The following is a 10,964-nucleotide window of genomic DNA, read 5'->3' as shown; positions in this document are numbered from 1 at the left end:
GGTGGTGGTTCCAGCAAAAAAACTCAGCCCGTCGGTGGTAGCTGCCGCTAACGCCGGTTGAAGCTCTAGTTCAGTCATTGAAGCTTTTTCAGGCGACGGATGTAGCATTTTCATTCGTCGGTTGCAGCTTTTTTGCGGTTGCGCTATGGCCGCCCGAGCTCCCCGTGTGGTGTTGAAGCTTTTGTGCATATTGTATGTAGCTTTCTAGGACGCCGGTTGTAGTAAAAATCGAGTATGGATGCAGCAAAAATCATCGTCTCCACCATGACGGGTTGCAACTCCGCCGTGAATGGATGTAGCAAAAGCCAATGACGGGTGCAACAAAGAAAATCGCCGCTGCCGTCGCGAGATCACAACTCGGGCATGGATGAACGTAGCAAAAATCCTCGCCGGCTGTAGCAAAATCTGACGGTGATGGCATCAAAAATTATCATCTCCGTTTGGTTGCAACTCGCCATCAGAGGTAGCCATCCCTCGTCGTCGACCGGTTGCAGCTTTTTCTGTCGCTGGTTCGAGCACGCCCGTTGCTGGGTTCAGCTTGCTCGAGGGAACCATTCATGGCGGCCTCGAGCCTTTTCGTGTGGAGAAGGAAGGCAAAAAGGTAGGTGATGGGAGGAGGTAGGGGAAAGGGAGCAGCTTGCTCGAGGAACAATTCATGGCGGCCTCGAGCCTTTTTGTGTGGAGAAGTAAGGGAAAAAAGTAGGTGATGGAAGGAGGTAGGGGAAAAGCAGCGAGAGGCGCAGCCGTGAATCACAGGAGCTTCGTCGGGTGAGAGAAAAATAAGAGAATGGAAAGAACGAGGGCTCGAGAGAATGAAGAAGGAAAAGATAAGGGCATGTACAATGGTTGATAAGGTAGTCTTATCTTAAGTCTTGCATGTGATTTAGAGATGACAATTTTTTTTGTCTATAATGGATCATCTCTTAGCCTTATCTTCAATAACTAGCAATTCCTAAAAATGTGGTGAGACATATTGTGCTAAGAGATCACCTCGTGTCTTCTCTTAAATAAGAGAAGACAGCCTTTTCTTATGTGTTCTCTCTTCTCCACCTCATCATCTATCCTACGTGGCACTCCTAAGATAGCACCATTGTACATGTCCTAAGGCACGGGATTTTTTTAGTGCGTGGGTCCACTTCTTACGTGTCACACTGTGAATCGTTAAAGGTTGTGCGCGTGGATGCGACCGGCCGAATGGTAGGCCGGCGCCCCGGCCACAAATGATTACCATATACAAAATATCGTTACAGACTTGGAGTACAAGAATATAAAGAGATAACAACGAATCTAATTAAACAACTCTAGGCAGGATTCGGTTTTGGTTTTATCTCAACCAAACCGAGTACAACCAGAATATCTAGAACCCTCTAGACTATTCCTAATAGTAACGGCATAGAAGCAACATGAAAAATCGATCTAGCCATAGAGATTGACCAATTCATACATATGATCTAGAAAAGCTCTTATACAGAAATCAAGTGCCTAAATTATCAGGTTCGTATAAGAAGAATTATTCTTTTTTTTGGAAAACGAGGTTAAAACCACCTGCCTCTGTATTAATCGATGCATATAGTCATCTTTTTTAACTATTCAACAAAGGTTTGGGAAGAACATACATCAAGCTATCCGAAGCCACCACTCATACCTACAAACTCCATAATGTAGAGTGCTCTCACTCCTCATATATAAAACCAGTGTCGTAGCCGATCCATCAGCATAACGTATCAGAACCTATAGGCGCGTGAAGTACTGCATTACCGCCAAGTCGCCCTGGACCACGGCGTGGTACTCGGCGTTGATGTACACAACACGGGAGAGCTGGTTGGCGCGGAAGATCTCCTTGATCGCGGCCCAGAGAACGTCGGCGGTGTTGTCCGGCTGCATGACGGTGTCGATCAGTTTGGGCGAGATCGTGGCGTAGAGCTAGTGAACGACACAATGGTCTAGCATGACCAACTCGGGGTCGCGGCGACGAGGAGCGGCCAGGGCGGCGGGGTGGTCGCGAACGCCAAACATGCCCACGATGTTGAAGAAGAAGCGGCGCCATTGGGTGTAGTTGTCGGTGTGGAGGTCTAAGGTGATGGGGACATGGTGACGGATGTCGATTGCCTGCATTACCGACAATGAGAAGGCGCTAGGAGCGAGCAATGGCGCAGGGTCAGCGGTGGCGTAGGAGGAGCGCTCGCGAGAACAGAATAGAGCACGCCAGCGGTAGCCGATGCATCATCATGGAGGAGTTGGGGGAGGCTAGGGGATTGGTGCCCATGGTAGCAGAAGAGGGAGGGTGGTTGGGCGAGAAGGGATTGATTTTCTCCGCATCTGATACCATGTCTGAGGGAGAAGAGATCGAACACAACGACCGTATTGATCATCATTGCACTTATACACGGGGAACAGAGGGCGTGAGCCCACGATGGCGATCGTGGGTGCTGACTAACAAAAATGCACCCACGTATGCTACAGGTACTCTACGGTACAAGTTAGTCCCTCCGTCGGGATTTATTAGGCCTCTCAGCATCACTAGCATGTCCCCTTTTATAAGGCCCTGCTTTGGAAAGGTGCATGCATGCAACCATTTCATTGATTGCATTGAAAGCCATTGTTGTTGGTGCTATGGCTGAAAAATTAATACACTTCATGCGTGTTTTTTCATTGGTTGCATTGAAAACCATTGTTGTTGGTGCTATGGCTGGAAAATTAATACACTTCACGCATATTTTTTCATTGGTTGCATGCATGTAAGAGAATGCATTAGAAGTAGAATGAAAGAATTAATATGAGCAAATTACTATGTGCCTTGGTGTCAGAAAAGTTGTCTTTAGGCCTAACAAACCAGGACGGAGGGAGCAAGCACTACATCTAGTTTTTTTCACAGTTCATATAGTTCGGAGCAAGCACTACGTCTAGTTTTTTTCACAGTTCATATAGTTCGTTTGTTGCTTAAAAGCCTGCAAAAGGTGAAGCAGATGACCTGAAACTTAATAGCAATATATAGATAAATAAACATACCAGCAAGTACCAACTGATAACGTAACACACCACACCACACTACTGGAAAGCAACAAGAAGACGAGCAAAACTCAAAAGTACTAAAATGATAACTCAGTGATAGTGCAAGGGAAGACTGCGGCAAAATAAAACTGGCTGTTTAATTGAATGGACATGTATCTCAGCAACCACAAAGGCAGATGAACAAGTCAAGGATATCCCCCTCTTCAATGTCGTAGTCTGCCAGGGAGTAGCCATTCTCCAGGGTCTTGCCGTAAAATAGGAGGCGATACTGTATCGGGCGAGTGCTGTCCTTCTCGTAGATCTTCATCTTGACACTGTGGATGGTTTCCGAGCGCTCAACATCAAGAGCGATTTTGTTTCCTGACACCTTCATCACGTAGATGCGCATGGTATTCATACCACCTCTTGGACTACACGGTTGGAGGACGAGTAGGAGGGTGGACTCCTTCCCAATATTCTGGTCAGCCAAGGTGAGGTTGTCGTCGTCCAGACGTTTGTTGGCGAAGACGAGGCACTGCTGGCCCTTGGGAAACCCCTCCATGTACTCGATCTTGGCCTTGATGCTGCTGACGGTGTCGTGGCTGTCAAACCTCAAGGGCCATGGTCCTGTCAGCCGGCATCTCCGTCACAAATATCTGCATCTTCTCGTGGAGGTCAAGCATGGATCCATGCTCGATGCCATAATCTTCCAGTGTGAGGTTGTCCTCTAGCTGCACCCCGTCAAAGACAAGGCGATACTGCTCCTGGATCTTTGCCTTGACAGTGTACAGGGTGTCTGATGCGTTGACCTTGAGGCGGATCGTCCTGCCGACCGGGTTCTTGACGTAGATGCGCATGCTGAATGAACAGCAAACCAAAAACACATCAAAAAATTTCAAATTTTGTTTAGGCGGGCTATAGCTAGAAGAACAATTACACAGAAAGGTACGCTAGTAGAAGCAAGAACCCATTACCTAAATAAACAGTAGAAATTTACTGTGTAAAATATATATTTATCTTGAATACACAGAGCGAGCTAGCATTCAGAATTAAGTCCTGAGCTATCATTAAAATATAATGCATGGGCACTCAGTTCTACAGATGAACAGTTTCTTCTGCAAGGAAAGGTTGAACAATTATAATACTGTCCGTGGTACATCTAGCCAATATATGGTAAAATCAGAGAGATCATACGTTATGAGCAACAAATTCCATCCTACCTGACACCGACACTGCGGCCTAGAGATCACCAAATGTGAATGAGAACAGCTGGTAGTAGGAGTAGAAGATATCGTGGAGACATGTAAATAGACAGAGACCGCCACGTACCTTGCTAGGATCGGTTGCTTGTTGGCGTTCTTGCGGGTAGGACCGATAGTTGGGCGTTCTTGCGGGTAGGACCGATAGTTGGGCGTTCTTGCGGCTTGCGGAGTAGAAGAAGAAGAGTTTGGGGTTAGGTCTTGGGGATATATGGATGGCGTTTCATTTACCCAATCCGTTGCGATCGAACGGAGGAACGTGTGCAGGCCGCCCTTCCACTTCCCACGCGTTATTGATGCGGGCGACGGATGGGGACTGCTTCGATAACGATTCCTATATCTTCCTCTCACAAAATTAATTTTCGTAATTCTCCATATCTCCCTCTCACGAATTTGATTTCCAATTGACCGCCTCGCAAAGTGTGCCTCATCAAAAACTAAAGCCGAAAAACAACGCAACTTGGGATGCAAGCGGACGCTTCCTACGCGACCGTCCGCGTGAGGATCATTAAAGTAACATTGAATTAGCACCTGCATCCCTACCAAGTTCTCTTTGTGGAAGCTTGAGCACAGTATTACATTTCGTTTAAAATTATTTTTCGCATCTGACTGACGTTCGAAATTTTCATAAAATTTTGTAGAAACAATTCAGAAATTTCGGTCTACTAAGCGCAGGATTTTAATTATCATAAAAAATAATAACATAGGCTTTAGAACTTTGACATACATCTTAGAGCATCTACAACACATATCCGAATCCTTTGCGCCCGCGGGCGCGTCCAGACATGCCCGCTGACAGTGATGATCACCAGAGTCCCCCTGTCCACAGCTGTAGTTCCCATATTTGAATATCTAATTCATACAATGCATGCAACAACGTACTAAATCAACATCAAGATCAAACGAGAAATACAGATAGATTGTTTCATCGGACACAAAAGACATAGTTCAACGGATTCTGCGACATACAAAATATTGAAGCTAGCTAGATGATGAGGAGAGGCGGATATCACCATTTCGGGCCCTTGCCCTTGGGGTCACCGGCGCGGCGGTCCATCTCCTTCGTGTACGCGTCCATAGCGGGAGGATCATCATCGTCATCCGTGCTGGTGGTGGTGCCGCTCTCCAAAGCAGACGACATGTACCCGGGTAGGCGGCGGATGGCATGGGCCTGCTCCTTCGTGTGGCGGGCTGCCTTGGGCATGGCGGATTTTTTTCTCCCTCGCGAGGTGCCCTGAAGCTTCGAGCCCGTGCACCTTCGCATTTTTGCGCCGCAGGCGGCTGGCGTCCAACTCCATCGCTACATGGAGGAGCGCCTCCTCCGAGTCAAAGGGGCGGAGTGGGCGCATTGGGGGGAAGTGCAGGGCTCCACTGCGGCTACGGCCCGCTGTCACTCGCGGTGGGCATCCTTGGCCTCCAACTCCTGCATGCTCATCATCATGGGAGCCGAGGGAACGAGCACCCAGTGTTGCCTGGGCGGTGGTGGCGCTGGAGGGAAAGGGGAGGGGACCACCTTGCTCCGAGTCTGGAGGGTGTCGAGCGGGGCGGAAGTCTGTAGGCTACCTAGAAATCGTACGTAGGTCTAGCATTTTAGTTAAGGAATCATGTCAACTTGTACTAGCATCCAATCCAATTCAATTAAGGACGCGTCTAGTGGGCGGACGGCTGCCCACTAGCGCGATCGAGCGGCCGGCCGAAAAAGGTAACCCCCTGCCCCCCGCGCAACCAAAAAGGAAGGGGCCACCATCCCGACCGATCGGGCGGCCACCAAAACAGACCAATCGAGCGTCCACCAACAGAATCGCCCCCCACGTGGCCAGCTGTCCCCAGCTCGCCCTCATGCCCGCTCGCCCCCACGCGCGAGCCCCTCCCACGCTGCCTTCTTCTTCTTCTGCACGCCAGAAGGAGATCCAACAGAATCGCCCCCAGCCCTTCTTCCTCCTCCTACACAGTCGCCATGGGAGCCCCAAAGTAGAAGAAGGAGCTGCTTCAAAAAAGATCTAAGGACAGTGTGGTCAGAGCCATGCCAGGCAGCAGCATCAAGTAGGTAAGCCCCCTCTGCCACTCTTCACTTCCCCCTTTCTTCTACTGCATATATGTAGGCATATGTAAACCCCCTTCTCCATGGATCTAGGACAAATCCATGGAGAAGCTGCTTCAAAAAAGAGGTGAATCTGGCACATCACACCAGCCTACTTGATGTTACTGCTGGATGTGTTAAACAAGCCAAAAACTACTTGATGCATGCCAAACAAGTTTCTCCCACCTGGATGTGTTAAATAAGCTGCTTCAAAAGTGTTTTCCCTGCCCCTTTTATGTGTTCAAGAAGTCAACTAAGACATATTTTGTGGCCAACTAATACGTGATTCTAGCCAAGTGAACATGCATGCTTGCCAACTGGATATATGCATCCTGGCCAACTGAAACGTCTATTCTAGCCAGCTGAAAACATTGACTGTGCAACAGAACATGCATGCTGGCCAACTGATATATGCATCCCGGCCAACTGAAATGTCTATTATAGCTAGCTAAACACATTGACTGTACAACAGAACATGCATCCTGGGCATGCTGATATATGCATCCTAGCCAACTGAAATGTCTATTCTAGCCAGCTAAATACATTGGCTGTGCAATAGAACATGCATCTTGGCCAAAATGATATATGGATCCATGAAAATTCAAACATCTATTTTAGCCAACGGAACACATTGGTTGTGCAACTGAACATGCATGCTGGCCAACTGATATATGCATCCTAGGAAAATTGAAACATCTGTTCTATCCAACTGAATACATGGACTGTGCAACTGAACATGCATGCTGGCAACTGATATATGCATCCTGGGAAATTGAAACATCTATTCTAGCAAAAACTGAACACATTGACTGTCAAACTAAATTTGCATGCTGGCCAACTGATATATGCATCCTGGCCAACTCAAAGATCTATTCTAGCCAAAACCAAAAAACTGCAGTACGACAACTTCTGCAGCAATATGTGCGACAGATAAATAAACAAGGTTATTGAAGCCATAAAACCACATTAAAGTAGTCACGCATATATTGCTTGTCCCACACATATATTCTGGTAGCACACCTATTGAAAAGCTATAGTGTAAAAATATGTTCAAATATACTGGAAGTAGAAACAGAAACGGCTACGAAAAACATATATCTATAGTTTGTCCTCAAATTCTTCTTTCTTCTTTCACCTGGATTTTGCATCTGAAAAAGTAGCATCAAATTGTGTCCCAATTATGTGCAGCAAAATCTGAATAAGTTCCTTGCCAATGGAAACCCTGCGGATCATTGCAACAAAAGCAGAGGAAAAAGTCAGAAAACTCTGTGGTAAAAAGAAGTCAAGTTCTTGCCAACTATTTACTGCAAACTGTGCAACTAACATAACAACTGTGTGCAAAAACAAGAAGATGCATGCATGTTATAATAAAAGATTCTGCTACAGACATGTTGCTTTTGGAACTAAAATTGTCATAAAATGGTGTGCAACTGCCTATTTACTAAGTTTTTAGGTTGTTTGAAACACTCTTTTCTATGATTAACAACTGATGACATCACTTTCTTCTTTTTTATATGTGCAGTGAGTGTGTGGCAGCATCAAAAAAGGAAAAAAATGCTTGATCTCAATGAGTTGCCTCCTGATCTCAATGAGCTTCCTCATGATACGGATCAGCAGCAACCCAGCATACCAGAAGGAAACTGGACAGAAAATGTTCGATCTGTTTACTACACGCAGGCAAGTCATGGTGGAAACCCTATGGGCCATGACAATGTGGCAGGCCAGCCATCAACCCGTATTGCCCCTGTAGTGGTGTCTTTGCAGTCAGAGAGCCATACTCTAGATGACACGGGAACCGAGGCAAATGTTCCTGGTCCAACCAGGACTGAGCTAGGAGCTGGGGCTGTTGACGGAGCTGTGCAAGAAGAAGAAGGAGAGGATGAGGCTGGTTCTCAACCTATGGAACCCTATGTTGGCATGAGGTTTGACAGCCTTCAAATTTCTAAGGATCACTACAACAGCTACGCACTACGGATGGGTTTCTCTATCAAGATGAACACATCTAGATGGACACCCCGCACCAATGAATTGATAAAACAACAGTTTTGCTGCAACAAGTTCAAGAAGCCCAAAGCTGATGATGGAGGAGCTGAGGCTCCTCCTGTCCCGGACCCTATTCCAGATCCAAAATTTATTGATAGTGATGAGGAGATGGAAGAAGAACCTCCAATATTTGCTGAAGAGGAGGCTGGTACTAGTAAGAAGAAGAAGCGCAAACGCGAGACAATAAAGTAGACTCAATGCAAAGCGAAAATGTTGGTGAAGCTGATAGATGGGCAATGGGAGGTGACGCACTTTGTTCGTGACCACAATCATCCGCTCGTGAACAAACCTTCATTATCCAAATACTTGAGATCCCACCAAGGCATCTCACCTGATGAAAAGGAGTTTCTGCACATCTTGTATAACTGCAACTTGACTATAGGTGTGGTGTTTTTCTATATCCCTTAGAATTAAGTTTTCCTCTAGGCAGTCCAGTGTGCAACTGTTATGGTACTACTGTGCAACTGAAATGACTTACTATGCAACTCGTGTCCAACTGGTGTGCAACTGAAATGACTTCACTTTTGGTGCTTGTTGTGCAACTAGATTGTCTTTACTGTGCAAATAAACAATGTCCTGTATGCAAAAAGTGCAAACATGTTTTAAAAAAGATGCAGCTAGGTGTCCATTTCCTGCGATTATCTTCTGTGCCAACACATGTCCTATTACTGAGCAGCTGGATGTGCGCATTCGTGCAACTAAAAAAAGGATACATTGTTTGTTTTTGTTTTATGCAAGATGTATGATGCATGTAATGGCAGAGTTCTATGGATCTGAGATGATGGTGCCATTCGGACCAAAGGCAATAACAAATATTTGTACAAGTTTCCGTAGAGAAGACACAAAGGAGGGTGATCTGATTGAGACAATTGCGCACTTCAAGGATATACGAAAAACCGATCCAGACTTCTTCTATAAGGTGCTATATGATGAAGAGGACAGAGTTGTCAATATATTTTGGGTGGATGGCTTAGCTCGAAAAGCTTATGCGAAGGCGTACCACGATTGCATATCGTTTGACACCACCTACATGACCAACATGTACAATATGCCGTCCGCGCCCTTCATAGGAATAAACCGACATGGCCAATCTTTCATGCTGGGTTGCGCGTTTGTGAGGCAGGAGTTGGCATCGAGCTTTGATTGGGTCTTTGGAGCATTCCTAGAGGCTATGGATGGCAAACCTCCTAACAACTTCATCACTGATCAAGATGGTGCAATGAGGCAGTCAATATAGAGCATCTTTCCAACCACCGTGCACCGCTGTTATCGATGGCACATCATGAAAAAGGCTCAGGAAAAAGTTGGTTGGCTGCTGTGCCGAAATCCAGGACTCTCTGATGATTTCAACAAGTGTGTTGACTTCAGCTTCACTATAGACGAGTTTGAGCAGAATTGGGCTGGGTTAATGGTGAAGTACGAGGCTATGACACACACGCACTTTGAGAAGTTGTACGAATACAGGTCAACTTGGGTGCCGTGCTACTTCAAGCACAGGTTCTTCCCGTTCCTACAGTCTACACAATGTAGTGAGGGGTTCAACACCGTCTTGAAAAGATATGTGAACCCACACAACTCAATGCTGAACTTCGTCAAGCAATATGGAAAAATCCAGAACCACATCCTTGCCAAGGAAGGCTGCAATGATTATAGGACAGAACACCTTGAGATTGAGTTGTGGTCCAACTTCCCAATAGAGAAGCAAGCTTACAAAACCTATACTAGGGACCTTTACCGCAAGTTCAGAGAAGAGTTTGAGCTGATTGGACGTTATAATGCATTCCAAGTTGGTGCTGATATATTTGAGCTTAGACCGAACCAGGAATTTGTTGCCAAATATGGTTCTCGAAACTACTTGGTGCAAGCAAGGGTGGAGGAGGGTTCCTATTTGTGTGAGTGCTGTAAAATGGACAAGGACGGCATCCTCGGTTGCCACATCCTCAAGGTGTTCACCCATATTGGAGTTGATGTCATACCGGAAAGGTACCTGCTAAGACGGTGGACACCTACTGCTGTACCTAGTGCGCCAGGGACTGGTTATGAGCAACCGGCTGAAATGCCTCCTCAGTCAAAGAAGCAGATAAGGGAGAGGAACATGATATACGATTTTCGGAAACTAGCAAAGTTTGCGAGTGGTTCTGATCCAGCACAAGCTATTGTATACAAGCATATGCGCGCAGCACGTACCGAGATCGGCCACCTGAACAAGTCCAAGAAAAAGAAAAAACCGACTGCTGCCACGGGGCCATCAGATGATGGAAACCCTCGAGGACCTCCTCCACCTCCAGGCACCAATCAGGGGGCTCATTATCCAGGTAATTACCTGCCCCAACTCCTGATCTAACTAGGTGTGTAACTTCAGTTGCACACATGATTGTGCCTAGTTGCACACATCATGGTGGCGAGTTGCACACATCATTGTGCCCAGTTGCACACATCATGATGGCCAGTTGCACAAAAACAGGTTGCCTAGTTGCGCATGATGTGTTAGTTCAAGCATCGAGATAACACAACTAACTTGTTTTTCCTGTTCTAGATATAGATGATGTCAACCCTCAAGGACATCTTCCACCTCCTGGCCCTATAGGCAG

General features: G+C 46.4%; 1 pseudogene; it reads right to left on the bottom strand.

Moving 5' to 3' along the window:
* Positions 1-3,169: 3,169 nt before the first annotated feature.
* LOC119280208 lies at positions 3,170-5,454 on the bottom strand (annotated as a pseudogene).
* Between the last annotated feature and the right edge of the window lie 5,510 nt (positions 5,455-10,964).

The sequence above is a fragment of the Triticum dicoccoides genome, chromosome 3B, assembly GCF_002162155.2.
Source record: "Triticum dicoccoides isolate Atlit2015 ecotype Zavitan chromosome 3B, WEW_v2.0, whole genome shotgun sequence".
In the NCBI taxonomy this organism is placed as follows: domain Eukaryota; kingdom Viridiplantae; phylum Streptophyta; class Magnoliopsida; order Poales; family Poaceae; genus Triticum; species Triticum dicoccoides.
Note: the sequence above shows the minus strand (reverse complement) of the source record. Positions and strands in the feature narration are given on the sequence as shown.